Here is a 15180-nt window from a genome sequence, read left to right as displayed (position 1 = left end):
ACTACTATAATACTACTACTACTACTACTATAATACTACTACTACTACTACTATAATACTACTACTACTACTGCTACTACTACTACTATAATACTACTACTACTAATATAATACTAATACTACTACTACTAACAACTCCCCCTACGGCAGTAAGTACCAACGTAAATACTACAACTACAATTACTCAAGTACAAGATCTAAGTACTTGAGTAAAAGTAGTACAAGATCTGAGTCCTTCTACTTTTACTCAAGTACAAGATCTGAGTACTTTTACTTTTACTCAAGTACAAGATCATCTGAGTACTTCTAGTTTTACTCAAGTACAAGATCTGAGTACTTCTACTTTTACTCAAGTACAAGATCTGAGTACTTCTACTTTTACTCAAGTACAAGATCTGGGTACTTCTACTTTTACTCAAGTACAAGATCTGAGTACTTCTACTTTTACTCAAGTACAAGATCTAAGTACTTGAGTAAAAGTAGTACAAGATCTGAGTCCTTCTACTTTTACTCAAGTACAAGATCTGAGTACTTTTACTTTTACTCAAGTACAAGATCATCTGAGTACTTCTACTTTTACTCAAGTACAAGATCTGAGTACTTCTACTTTTACTCAAGTACAAGATCTGAGTACTTCTACTTTTACTCAAGTACAAGATCATCTGAGTACTTCTACTTTTACTCAAGTACAAGATCTGAGTACTTCTACTTTTACTCAAGTACAAGATCTGAGTACTTCTACTTTTACTCAAGTACAAAATCTGAGTACTTTTACTTTACTCAAGTACAAGATCATATGAGTACTTCTACTTTTACTCAAGCACAAGATCTGAGTACTTTTACTTTACTCAAGTACAAGATCATCTGAGTACTTCTACTTTTACTCAAGTACAAGATCTGAGTACTTCTACTTTTACTCAAGTACCAGCTACTTGTACCACCTCTGCTGTAGTATTAAGTACAACATGCAGGATATATACATACTGAAGTAAACCCTAACCTCCTCCAGAAAGGCAAATAAACTACATGTTTATCAGTAAACAGTATTTAGAGGTATTGTTGTAGATCAGTATGACGCTGTCTCACCGTTACCAAGGAAACCGTGTAGCTGAGTGCGTCCTCGCGCTGGATCCGGACGTTTCTATTGGTTGTTAATCACCGCCGTGTGTAAAATAAAACGATATAAATGTGAGTGTGTCTCCACGTAGATTAGAGCTGCTCTGTAATCTCATGTTAATCACGAACAGTTGATAATCCTGCAGCCTTCTCTTCCTCTGCTCCTGCTGCTTAATGCAGGTAGGATTAACAGTTTACAGACGCATTACTGCCCCCTAGTGGACAGGAAGGGACCGTCTGTTTTAAGGCCACTGATAGAAATCACCATGAAACTTCCTCTCTTCATTCATCAGGATCAGAACCAGAACCAGAATCAGGATCAGGATCAGAACCAGAATCAGGATCAGGATCAGAACCAGAACCAGAACCAGGATCAGGACCAGAATCAGGATCAGGATCAGGATCAGAACCAGAACCAGAATAATAATAATAATAATAATAATAATAATAATAATAATAATAATAATAGCAAGAATTTATATAGCGCCTTTCATGAGACCCAAGGTCGCTTTACAAGAAGGACAGGGGCAAAACAAACAAACAAAAACGAAAGGCAGTCAGACAAACAGTCAGACAGACAAAGACAACAAATAGATGGCCTTAGTAAATGGGACTTGAGGGCCCTTTTGAAGGCGTGAAGCGTGGGGATGTTGAGGATCTCCCGAACCTCAAGGATGAAGTCACCAACCTTCCGGAGCAGCGCCTTGGGTGCCACAACCATGGGCTCTGTTTTCCTGCTGTTTAGTTTGAGATAGTTGGTGGACGTCCATGCTTTGATGTCATGCAGGCAGTTGATGAGAGACTGAGGGGGGAGCTGGGAGGAAGGAGTAGTGCTGAGATATAGTTGGGTATCATCAGCGAATCAGAATCAGAACCAGAGTCAGGATCAGAACCAGAATCAGGTCAGAAAACCTTTATTCCTCCCAAAGAGGGGACATGTACATTGTTACAGCAGAAAAGAGCCACAGACAGCTAAATGTTAACTAAGAAGCTGCATTAAAAAATATTAAAGATGAAAAAATTATAATAAAAGAAAGTTACACAATTTACAAAAAAACATCCTGTAACAGTCCTGAGGATTTAGCAGCCAGGTATATATTGCAGTTATTAACGGCATACATATATATTGCACATAGTTGCTATTTAACAACAAGGGGTGTTATCAGTGGCGTTTTTATATGTATTATGTATATGTATAATTTTAAACAGACAGTTCAACAAAAGGATACCCAAAAAATGTAATTTGATCATTTAAATATTGAATTGTTCTCTCTTAGTAAGATCCCATTTTCAATCAAATGGCGGTCTTACCTTGACTTGAAGATGAAGTCCATTTGCCTATCCTTCTGGACAAACATTTCTATATCTTTGTTGTAAAAGTCCTCCTTATGTTCTTGTAGTTTCAAAAGTCTATCATAAATCTAATCCATAGATTTATGATTCAAAAATTATATAAGTAGGGTAGACATGTGGATGTTATCCGGCTGAACAAAACGTGCATTTATCTAACAGGTACGTTTCCCACAGATCTTATTTCAAGCTATTTTCTAAAATCCTCTGGAGAAATCTCATTGCTTTTTTTTTCGCGGCACACGTACTTACAGCCAATCAGCTCTGAATGATGTGAGATGACGTATGGTGGGGATGGTAGCTCAGTGCCCCTCTGGTCATTATTTTTTTGCCACACACATTAAATAGGAAAATACTCTGAGCATGCGCAGTGTAGTTTTTACAGTCACGTTCACTTCACAGCGAGAGGGAGGGGCATGATCAGGTTTTGTCCCACATGGCTCTAAACAGCTCAATAGGCACACACTGTGACTGTAGACACACTAATTAGAAGAACACAGACTAAAACAGCAATGTACAGACGAATCAGATGATTCAACATGATCTTAAAATATATTTTATATATTTTTTTATTTATATTTTGCATTTTTTGTAATCATTATTTGTAATACTTTCCCCACCTGCCCCTAATGACCAGTCGCCACTGGGTGTTATATTCCTGACATTAACACAATTATTTTGTATATTAGAATGTTTCGGAAATCAGAATCAGAAAAGTTGTTTATTTTGTATTTATTTATCCATCTATCTATCTATCTATCTATCTATCTATCTATCTATCTATCTATCTATCTATCTATCTATCTATCTATCTATCTATCTATCTATCTATCTATCTATCTATCTATCTATCTATCTATCCATCTCTCCGTCTCCTCTTCATCAACATGTGTCCCCTCTTCTTCATGTCTCTTCTTCATCAACATGTGTCCCCTCTTCTTCATGTCTCTTCTTCATCAACATGTGTCCCCTCTTCTTCATGTCTCTTCTTCATCAACATGTGTCCCCTCTTCTTCATGTCTCTTCTACATCACATGTGTCCCTCTTCTTCATGTCTCTTCTACATCAACATGTGTCCCCTCTTCTTCATCAACATGTGTCCCCTCTTCTTCATGTCTCTTCTTCATCAACATGTGTCCCCTCTTCTTCATGTCTCTTCTTCATCAACATGTGTCCCCTCTTCTTCATGTCTCTTCTTCATCAACATGTGTCCCCTCTTCTTCATGTCTCTTCTACATCAACATGTGTCCCCTCTTCTTCATGTCTCTTCTTCATCAACATGTGTCCCCTCTGTGTAAAGAGACTCTGATTCAGGAACAAAGATTCTCTCTCTTTTTGATCCATTTATATAAAAACCTGTCTGAAAATGAGCTGATGAAAGCTGACATGTAGTTTTATAAAGTAGCAGAGTTTATACTTAATTAAAGCTCTGTGTCTGCAGGAGGTCGTTCAGACTGAGAACCTGCAGGTGTTCCTCCAACACACTCTCACTCCCTAAGCGTCCAGGAGCGACGCTTGGTCAGGGTCCCGTGGCGTGCAGTTGGGACGCGCCGAGGCTCCTTCAGCTTCATAAACGGACGCAAAGAGCTTTCAACTGATTGCAATGTATTAATAATAATAATAATAATAATGGGTTCCATTTATAAAGCACTTCATATTTGAATTCAAATCCCGAAGTGCTACAGGCAGTGAGCAGGAACAGTATAAATAGACATGACACAACACGGTAGAATTAATAAAAAGCAATAAAAAATAAATAAATAAAAATAAAGATAAAAGGATGGTAAAAGGGTCTAGGCAAAGGCTCTTTTGAAAAGATGGGTTTTGAGGTTTTTTAAAAGCCTCCACGCTCTGTGGTGCTCTCATGTGGTCGGGGAGAGCGTTCCACAGACTGGGGGCAGCCGAGCAGAAGGCCCGGTCTCCCATAGTACGGAGCTTAGTCCTGGGGGGTTTGAGCAGGTAGGAGTTGCTGGAGCGGGTGGTCCGCAAGGAGGTATGGGTGGTGAGGAGTTCCTTGAGGTAGGGAGGGGCAGTTCCATGGACACACTGGTGGGTGAGGACGGAGACCTTGAATTCTATCCTCCGTTCTACGGGTAGCCAGTGTAGTGATTTAAGGATGGGGGTGATGTGGTCGTATTTGCGCACCCTCATCAGGATCCTAGCAGCGCTGTTCTGGATGTTCTGGAGCTTCTGGATGCTTTTGTTAGGGATCCCGATGAGGAGTGCATTGCAGTAGTCCAGCCTGGAGGAGACAAAGGCGTGGACCAGCTTTTCGGCGTCAGACAGAGAGAGTGTGGGGCGGAGTTTGGCGATGTTCCTGAGGTGATAGAAGGAGTTCTTGCACAGCTGTTTAATGTGGGCCTCAAAGGTCAGGTGGGCGTCCATTTTAACACCCAGGTTGGTGACTATTGAGGAGAGGGTAATGTCCTGGCCGGAGAAGGTGATGGTGGTGATGGTGGATGACTGAACCTGGTGTGGGGTGCCAACTATAATGGCTTCGGTCTTGGAGCTGTTTAGTTTCAGGAAGTTTTGCTTCATCCACGCCTGTATCTCCTCCAGGCAGGCAGTGAGTGTGGGTGAAGGCAGGGCTGCAGAGGAGGTAGGGTTGATCCTGAGGAGGTGGGGTTGATCCTGAGGAGGTGGGGTTGATCCTGAGGTACAGGTGGGTGTCATCAGCGTAACAGTGGAATGATACTCCATGTCGGCTGATGATAGAGCCAAGGGGGAGCATGTAGAGTGTGAAGAGGGTGGGGCCGAGAACTGATCCTTGAGGGACACCACAGGTGACGTTGTGGGTACCCGACTCTGCCTCGCCCAAGGAGACGTACTCTGTTCTCCCGGTGAGGTAAGATCTGAACCAGTCAAGGGGAGAGTCAGAGAGTCCGATGGTGGAGTGCAGACGATGGAGGAGGATGCCGTGATCGACGGTGTCGAAAGCTGCAGTGAGATCGAGGAGGATGAGGAGAGAGGGAGAGCCAGCATCAGCCGTCATCAGCAGGTCATTGGTGACCCTGACCAGGGCAGTTTCTGTGCTGTGGCCTGAGCGGAAACCAGACTGGAACTTCTCAAATAGGTTGTTGGAGTTTAGGTGGTCCAGGAGCTGAGCAGCAACTAGTTTTTCCAGCACCTTCGACAGAAAAGGGAGGTTGGAAATGGGTCTGTAGTTGGCCAGGACTCCCGGGTCGAGGGAAGGTTTTTTGAGACGAGGTTTGATGACAGCGGTTTTTAGGGCAGAGGGGACATGGCCAGCCTGGAGAGAGAGGTTTGCGATCTTAGTGATCATGGGGCTCATGGTACAGATGTAAGATTTCACAATAGCTGACGGAAGGGGGTCCAGGACACAGGTGGAGGGCTTCATCCTAACGATGCCCTCAACCTCTCGCTGAGAGACGTCCGTGAAACAGCGAAGAGGCTGGGTTGTCCCAGGCTGTGGGTCAGCAGTTGGAACTGGAGGTGTAGAGGGGCTAGAGAGGAGGGAGCGGATGGTGTCAACTTTGTTGGTGAAGAAGGCGGCGAAGTTGCTACACTGCTTCTCAGTGGAGTCAGAGTGTAAAGGACTTTGGGGTTTGAGGAGGTGGTTAATGGTGGAGAAGAGTTGCTTGGAGTTTCCAGAACTGTTGTTGATGAGGGAGGAGTAGTACTGGGACCGTGCATCTCTGAGGGACTGTGCGTAGGCCTTCTGGTGTTCGCGATAGGCTAACTGGTGAACAGTGAGTCCTGAGGCCTTGAGCCGCCACTCAAGGACACGCCCAGCTGTCTTCATTCTCCGCAGCTCGCCGGTGTACCAAGGGGCTGAGCGCGAGAAGGTGACCATCCTGGTTTTGAGGGGGGCGTGCAGATCAAGGAGACGGTTAAGGGAGTGGTTGTAATAAGCAACTGACTCATTTACTGATGAGAAGGTGGCGGATGAGAGATGCTGGAGATCCAGGGTCATGGTGTCCGGGTTGATGTTCCTCAGGTTCCTGAAGCGGATTTGGCATTTGGGCTTGCTGAGTGGGGACTGGAAAAAGAGCTCCATAGAGATGGTCTTGTGGTCAGACACCCCCAGGTCATACACCAGCAGATTGCTGATGGGGGCGGAGTTTGTGATGACCAGGTCGAGCGTGTGGCCCTTGGCGTGTGTGGGGACATTAACATGCTGTGTCAGATTGAGGCAGTCCAGAAGTAGCAGAAACTCAGTGGCAAAGTGGCAGGAGGGGGAGTCGACGTGAATATTAAGATCTCCAAGTATGAAGATATTGGCAGAGGTTGTGCATAGCGTAGTGAGAAGGTCTTGTATGTCTGGGATGAAAGCTGAGTTGGGTTTGGGTGGCCGGTAGATCAGAAGTATTGTCAGGGCGAAGGGGGGTTTACATTTAAATGCAAGGCATTCAAAAGAGGACAATACAGGCAGGGGCAGGAGTGACAGTTCCAATTCCTTTCGGTAGATGACAGCTAGGCCTCCACCACGACCAGTGCTGCGGGCTTTCTCCAAGTAGCTGTAGCCAGGAGGGCATGCTTCATTGAGGGCGGAATAAACCTCTGGCTGATGCCAGGTTTCCGTGAGGCACATGAAGTCCATTTTCTCATCAGTGATGTGGTCATGAATGAAGGATGCTTTATTACTGAGGGATTGTGCATTCAGAAGTTCTATTTTGGCTTTGGAAGATGTGGTGAATCTCTGTAGGGGCCGGAGTAGGCTGTAATCCACTCCACATTTTCCAGACTCCTTCGTGTGTGGCGGTCTCGCGATGCTCTCCGTGTATTCATGCAGCGGTCTCGCGATGTTTCTGGCGCGATTTGACCCCGCCATGACCGGGCTCTGATGACGCGTCAGATGTGCGACACAACGGCAGACAGAGTGGATGGATGGAATTTCTGCATCTCCGTGCTGGGAATATACAGTTTGTCTTCTTCTTTGGCTTCGGTGGATATAGCGAGGCCGACGAAGAAGTCCAAGTTGTTTAATGACTGAGGTGCAGGTTGGAGCGTTGGAGTGGTTGAAACTCAGGAGTTGGGGAATAGAAAACCTCAACATGTCAACAGGTCGGGCGCCGAAGAAGTTTGGTAGCGGTGGTTAGCAGTGAGGGCTAACAGCAACGAGACAGCCGGGAGGCTATCCCGTTGGTAGACCTCACGTCAGGGAATGAAACAGAGGATTGGGAGTCCGCCTGCTATCACAGTAGTAGCGGGAGAGAGGCAAGCAGTCAGCCGGAGATAGTCAGCGAATTTGGGCGATACAGCAGGTGAGTCCCGACAGCCGTCGGGTCCAAAACCGTCAATAATCACGAGGTTTAAGATATAAAAGCACTCAAAGTTTAGCCATATAACTATAGCTTAAAAGCAGATAAAATAGCTTAAAAGCAGATAAAAAGCAGATAAAAACCCTGAGGCGTAGGAGAAGCGGCGAACAAACAAGCGCCAGCCTCCTCTCCCTACGAGCTCTGGCACAAAGATCCTTGTTGGAGTGTATTCCCATCGGCGGCGGTATTTGACGCTCATGGAAGCACCGCATTGGTCCATGTCGGCGGCTCTTAAAGGCAATGTGAGCGTCCATTCCCATTGGATAACGGAGGATTTTACACCCGGAAGTAAGTATTCTCTTTACTGTCGATTGATTTGTGTTAAGCTCACCGGTAGCTACAGGAGTGAACTCACAATGCTGAACACAGGACGATGAAACAGAGCTTTTGAGGTAGAAAAAGGTTTATTAACCAAAAACCTTATATAGAGTCAGACGAGGGATTAAATATCCAATAAACCCAAAGCCAGGGTTTGTTAACTGAGGTGGTGCGGATATGCACGGAGATACTCTGGCGAGGAGAGCCGGGGGACCAGAGCTGGTGAGAGTCGACAGGAAGGAGCTGGTGTGCGTGGAAGCACGAAGGTACACTGGCGAGGAAAGCCGCTGATCCAGAGCTGGCGATAGTTGACAGGTTGGAGCCGGTGTGCGTGGAAGCACGGAGATACTCAGACGAGAGGTACGTGGCTGGATGTGGCAGGCAGAGGAGTAGGCAGATGGATTCTGACGGAGAACACAAGGGTTAGATTCGGCAGGAACACAGAGAGTTAGTTTTACCATAAACTACATGTACCAAGTCGAATTACCAGCGAGGTGAAACGACGAACTGGTGAATACTGGATGAGAGGACCGGGCATATAAGCAGGTGAAGGTGAGTAGTGTAATCAGGATGATGAGCAGCAGCTGCGGAGGTGAGTTGGCGGGAATCAGAAGTGGGTCAGCCACACCCAGCCAGGGAGACAGACACACAGACAGACAGAACGAACATAACAAACATAAAACAAAGAAGAGAAGAAGGAGGGAGATACTGTAAATCCTCACAGTACCCCCCTCTCCACGGGAGCCTCCTGGCGACCACCAGGCTTGTCAGGGTGTGCTCTGTGGAACTCCCTCACCATGACAGGGTCCATGATGCGTGACCGAGGCACCCAGCAACGTTCCTCCAGGTTGTAACCCTCCCAATCAACCAAGTACTGAAAGCCCCTGCCCCGGCGTCTGACATCCATAAGCCGACGCACGGTGTAGGCAGGATGATCATCGATGACTCGGGGGGGAGGAGGGGGAATGGTTGGAGGGCACAGGTCACTAGTGTGGACTGGCTTGATCTGGGAAACATGAAAGGTTGGATGAACCTTCATGGATCTGGGGAGTCTCAAGCGGACAGCAGAGGGGTTAATAATGCGCTCAATGAGGAAAGGCCCAAGGAACCGAGGGGACAGTTTCTTTGACTCGGTGAGGAGTGAGATATTTTTGGAAGACAACCAAACTGATTGTCCAGGGGTGTAATGGGGAGCGGCATGTCTGTGACGGTTAGCTGACCGTTGATTCCTGGTAGAAGTCCGGAGGAGTTCTGAGCGAGTGTCCCTCCAAATCTTACGGCACCGTTGAATGTGATGCTGGACAGAAGGAACTGCCAACTCACTCTCCTCCTCAGGAAACAGGGGAGGTTGGTACCCTAAGGAGGCTTCAAAAGGAGAGAGAGCAGTTGCAGAAGACGTGAGTGAATTAAAGGAATACTCCACCCAGGGTAGAAGGGAGCTCCAGGTAGATTGATTGCGATTGGCAACACAGCGGAGAGTAGATTCCAGGTCTTGATTGGCCCTTTCAGTTTGACCGTTTGACTGGGGATGATAACCAGAAGTTAGACTGACCGATGCACCAAGTGAATGACAGAAATTCTTCCAAACCAGAGAGATGAACTGAGGTCCACGGTCGGAGACGATGTCAGCCGGGATTCCATGCAGGCGGAAAACATGCTGGGTGAGAAGTTGACCGGTCTCCAGGGCTGAGGGAAGCTTGGGCAGAGCTACAAAATGGGCACATTTGGAGAAACGGTCTACAACTGTTAGAATAGTTGTGTTTCCTTGTGAGGGAGGTAGGCCGGTGACAAAATCTAGTGCAATATGAGACCAAGGTCGACTTGGGATAGGAAGGGGCTGGAGCAATCCTGCAGGTCTCTGATGAGAGGCCTTGCTCCTAGCACATGTAGTGCAGGCTGAAACAAACTCCTTAGTGTCCTTGTCAACTGTTGGCCACCAGAAATGTCTCCGGAGAAGAGAGAGTGTGCGGTTGGCACCAGGATGATTAGCGAAAAGGGAGCTGTGGACCCACTGCAGGACTTGAGAACGGACAGAGTTGGGGACAAACTGACGGTTTGGCGGACCACAACCAGGGTCCGGTTGCTCCAATAGCGCCTCCTGGATGGAGATACTGATCTCCCAGGTGAGGCCACCCACAACACAGCTCAGGGGAAGAATAGAGTCAAAAGACGTGACTGGTCCCTCAGACAAAAACGACCTGGACAGGGCGTCGGGTTTAGTATTCTTGGAACCAGGACGATAAGTTAGAGAGAAGTTGAAACGACCAAAGAAGAGGGCCCACCTGGCCTGTCGGGAGTTTAGCCGTTTAGCAGACTGAATGTACTCCAGGTTCTTGTGGTCAGTCCAAACCAGGAATGGCTGCTCGCTGCCCTCGAGCCAGTGTCGCCACTCCTCCAACGCCATCTTCACCGCCAGCAGCTCTCTGTTGCCCACATCATAATTTCTCTCAGCTGGGGAAAGACGGCGAGAGAAGAAAGCACATGGGTGAAGCTTATTGTCTGGCCCTGCCGTCTGAGACAAAACAGCGCCAACCCCGATGTCAGATGCATCTACCTCCACCACAAACTGCTTGCTTGAGTCTGGCTGGATGAGTATGGGGGCAGATGTGAACAAGGATTTGAGGAGAAGAAATGCCTTGTTAGCATCAGTAGTCCAGGTAAACTTGATCTTGACAGAAGTGAGACTGGAGAGTGGAGCTGCTACCTTGCTATAGTTCCTGATGAACCGGCGATAGAAGTTAGCAAAACCCAGGAACCTCTGCAGCTCCTTCCTAGTAGTGGGGACTGGCCACTCGGAGACAGCTAGGATCTTTCCTGGATCAGCCTCCAACTTGCCCTGCCTGATGATATATCCCAGGAAGCTGACCCGCTCCTGGTGAAACTCGCACTTCTCAGCCTTGACGAACAGCTTGTTCTCAAGCAGCCTTTGCAGCACCTGACTGACGTGGTCCTGATGTTCCTCCAGACTCGTGGAAAAAATCAAGATGTCGTCAATGTAAACGAACACGAATCGGTTAAGGAAGTCTCGTAGGACATCGTTAACCAGGGCCTGGAAAACAGCGGGGGCATTAGAGAGTCCAAAGGGCATGACAAGATATTCGAAGTGACCAAGGGGGGTGTTGAAAGCTGTCTTCCACTCATCTCCTTGGCGAATTCGAACAAGGTGGTAGGCATTCCTGAGGTCGAGCTTGGAGAAGATGGTGGCACCTTGGAGAGGTTCAAAGGCTGAGTTTATCAGGGGAAGTGGGTACTTGTTTTTAACTGTAATGTTATTTAGCCCACGAAAGTCAATACAGGGTCGGAGAGACTTATCCTTTTTGTCCACGAAGAAAAACCCAGCACCCAGAGGAGAGGAAGAAGGACGAATTATCCCAGAAGCAAGAGAGTCACCGATGTATCTCTCCATGGACTCTCTTTCAGGCCGAGACAGATTATAAAGCCTGCTGGTGGGTAAAGGAGCTCCAGGCAGCAGATTGATGGGACAATCATAGGGACGATGAGGAGGGAGAGAGAGAGCTTTCTCCTTGTTGAAGACCCCACTCAGGCTGTGATAAACTTCAGGAACACCAGACAAGTCAACTTCAGCAGAGACACAAGGAGCAGACTTAGGTTCGACAGGGACGGGAGGCACAGCAGACTGTAAACAGTGAAGGTGGCACGACTGGCTCCATTCCATGATTCTTCCTCCGGCCCAATCAATATGTGGATTGTGGGTGCGAAGCCATGGGTATCCAAGAACCAAAGGGGTTGCTGGTGAGGAAATAACCTTCAGTTGAATCTCCTCTCTGTGATTACCAGAAATAAACAGGGTTAAGGGTTTGTGTCTGCTGTGTAACCTTAGAAATGCTTTTCCCATTTAAAGCATATGCTGTCAGAGGTTCTGTTAGAGTTTCCAAATGTAACCCCAGCTGTTTGGCTAGTTCACAGTCCACAAAGCTATCCTCAGCTCCAGAGTCAACGAGAGCAGAAAGGGGCAATGTCTGAGCGTTGAAACAAAGTCTAGCAGGAATCAAAAAACGGCTCAAAATTGGGGCTACAATAGGTGTAGGAAGCGAACTCGTCAGGACCCCCAACTTTACTGACGAGCCCTTGCGTTTGGGCGAACAGGACAGCCAGAGAGGATATGGCCACCCTTTCCACAGTACAGGCATTCTCCACACCTAATACGTCGAAGGCGCTCCTCAGGGGATAATCCAGTGCGTCCCAACTGCATAGGTTCCACCATAGCAGAAGTGGGCACGCGGGTTGGTGAGGTGAAGCCAGATGGTCCGGACACAGAGGGAGCAAACCTGGGAGAACTGTTTGGCTGATAAGGCAAAGCAAAAGGAGGACGCTGCGTGCGCTCCGCACGGCGCTCCCGCAGCCGGCTGTCGAGACGAGAAACCCAGGAGATTAAGGATTGGAGGTCAGCAGGCTCCTCTCTTGCAGCCAGCTCATCCTTCAGTTGATCCTCAATCCCCTAACAAACACAGCCCTTAAAGCCGCCTCGTCCCATCGGGCTTCTGCCGCCAGTGTGCGAAACTCGATAGAATAATCTGCAATGGTTCGAGTTCCTTGTTGCAGATTCAACAGACGATTAGCAGCTGAGCCAGAGTGTTCAGGATGATCAAAAACAGAGGAAAAATGATCCGAAAAAACTCCAAAGGAAAGTGTATTGTAATCCACAGAAGAACTCAATGCTTCGGCCCAGGTTAAAGCTCTTCCACGAAGCAAACTCAACATATAGTTAATCTTAGTTCCATCAGAGGAAAAAGACACGGGGCGCTGGCGAAATACCTTATTGCATTGAAAAAGAAATCCTCTGCATTTCTCCACCTCTCCGTGGAAAGGCTCAGGATCGGCAATGGGGAAGTCCCGGCATGGAGTGGAATCCACAGGTGGATAGGAGGAGGCAGGAAGTGTACCAGAAGACGTCAAAGCAGAGACCTGAGCAGCAAGGTTTGAGACGTTTAGAGCCATGGATTGATTGCTCTCCACTAAGGCTCGAATCATCTGCTCATGATGGCCCAGAAGATTTCCCTGATGGGAAATGGCGTGCTGGACTGAGGCGGGATCCGATCCGGCATCAGCGGAGCTCATAGTGACCAGTTCGTACTGTTAAGCTCACCGGTAGCTACAGGAGTGAACTCACAATGCTGAACACAGGACGATGAAACAGAGCTTTTGAGGTAGAAAAAGGTTTATTAACCAAAAACCTTATATAGAGTCAGACGAGGGATTAAATATCCAATAAACCCAAAGCCAGGGTTTGTTAACTGAGGTGGTGCGGATATGCACGGAGATACTCTGGCGAGGAGAGCCGGGGGACCAGAGCTGGTGAGAGTCGACAGGAAGGAGCTGGTGTGCGTGGAAGCACGAAGGTACACTGGCGAGGAAAGCCGCTGATCCAGAGCTGGCGATAGTTGACAGGTTGGAGCCGGTGTGCGTGGAAGCACGGAGATACTCAGACGAGAGGTACGTGGCTGGATGTGGCAGGCAGAGGAGTAGGCAGATGGATTCTGACGGAGAACACAAGGGTTAGATTCGGCAGGAACACAGAGAGTTAGTTTTACCATAAACTACATGTACCAAGTCGAATTACCAGCGAGGTGAAACGACGAACTGGTGAATACTGGATGAGAGGACCGGGCATATAAGCAGGTGAAGGTGAGTAGTGTAATCAGGATGATGAGCAGCAGCTGCGGAGGTGAGTTGGCGGGAATCAGAAGTGGGTCAGCCACACCCAGCCAGGGAGACAGACACACAGACAGACAGAACGAACATAACAAACATAAAACAAAGAAGAGAAGAAGGAGGGAGATACTGTAAATCCTCACAATTTGACAGTGATATCTGCACTACTCATCAACTCAAAAACACCAGATTATCTTGTTAATTACTCAACATTGATTGGTTTAAATTGTGTGCAATGCTTTTGTGTTTTTCCCCTTCGATTCTGAGAAACAAATATTTTTTCGGAGTTTAGGATGGCAGAAGACACTACACTACCCAGAATCCCCAGCTATCGTTTAGGACTACACCATGTGCTTTGTTTGACAAACCCCGAGATTAGTTCTCAAGCTCTGTGATTGGATGTTGGAGTGGCAGTGCGCAAAGTTTACACCGCGTCAAACAGCACTTTGAAATGGAATGAAACCCATCGACGGCACACTATCCAAATCAAGACTCGAACGTGTCCTACCCCACCTCCTTAGGTCACAAATAGGAAAAATAGTGCAAGTAAATAGCCTACAAAAAGAAAAATAGTAAAATAGTAAAAAGTGAGTCTATATACAAGTGATTGGAATATGATATATTAGACAAATCATTTCTAAGTAGCAGCCAGATGAATGTTATGGATGTTGTTTCTAAGTTCAGGTGTTTAATAGTCTTCTGGCCTGTGGGATGAAACTGTCCCTGAGTCTGGTGGTTTTAGTCCGGATGCTGCGGTACCGCCTGCCAGACGGCAGCAGACAGAACAGTTGGTGGCTGGGGTGGTGGGGGTCTTTTATAATCCTGAGGGCTTTCTTTAAGGTTAACCTGGTATTTTTATTACATTTATTTTAGTTACTTTACAGATTTGGATTAATGATGTGAAATATAAACAACCCTTAAATCAGACTTTAGTTACACCTGAGTAAAATTCAGTGAAGGTGATTGTCAAGTGCCAATAATCAGGAGAGATATTTGGTAGTGGGTGCTTGAGAAGGCTAAATATTTATCTGCAGATCCCTATAAAGTATATTCATTACTCGTTATTCTCTAATTGTTCATCAAAAACTGTATATAATGGCTATTTTGCACATCCCTTTCAAGATTTTCAAAGGTTTATTGAAATATCATATACACAACTACGCTGTAGTTATGCAATGATGACAAACTTGGGTCAGAGGTTCCTCAACAAGAGATCTATCAATATGTGTGTACCTCCACCATTAAACTATCATATTCTGCACATTTCTTATTCTATCTACATACATCTTATAAGAGTATAATAAATATGTATAATATCAGTTAAAATAAGTGCTTCAACATAGTTAACATTGCAGGAAAGTTGATTGTCAAGTCCCAAAACAAACCATGCAATATATTAAACGTTAAGTACTTTGTCAGGCTTAATATAGATACCCCCAAC

General features: G+C 46.5%; 1 long non-coding RNA gene across 1 annotated transcript; it reads right to left on the bottom strand.

The window, feature by feature from the left end:
• Positions 1 to 13227: 13227 nt before the first annotated feature.
• Positions 13228 to 13826, bottom strand: LOC117468659. The gene is made up of 2 exons (XR_004554507.1): positions 13648 to 13826; positions 13228 to 13564 (listed from the first exon to the last, which is right to left on the bottom strand). It is a non-coding gene; the product is annotated as an uncharacterized LOC117468659 (long non-coding RNA).
• Between the last annotated feature and the right edge of the window lie 1354 nt (positions 13827 to 15180).

Source organism: Trematomus bernacchii, unplaced genomic scaffold (assembly GCF_902827165.1).
Source record: "Trematomus bernacchii unplaced genomic scaffold, fTreBer1.1, whole genome shotgun sequence".
NCBI classification, from domain to species: Eukaryota; Metazoa; Chordata; class Actinopteri; order Perciformes; family Nototheniidae; genus Trematomus; species Trematomus bernacchii.
This window is presented reverse-complemented; position numbering and strand designations above follow the sequence as displayed.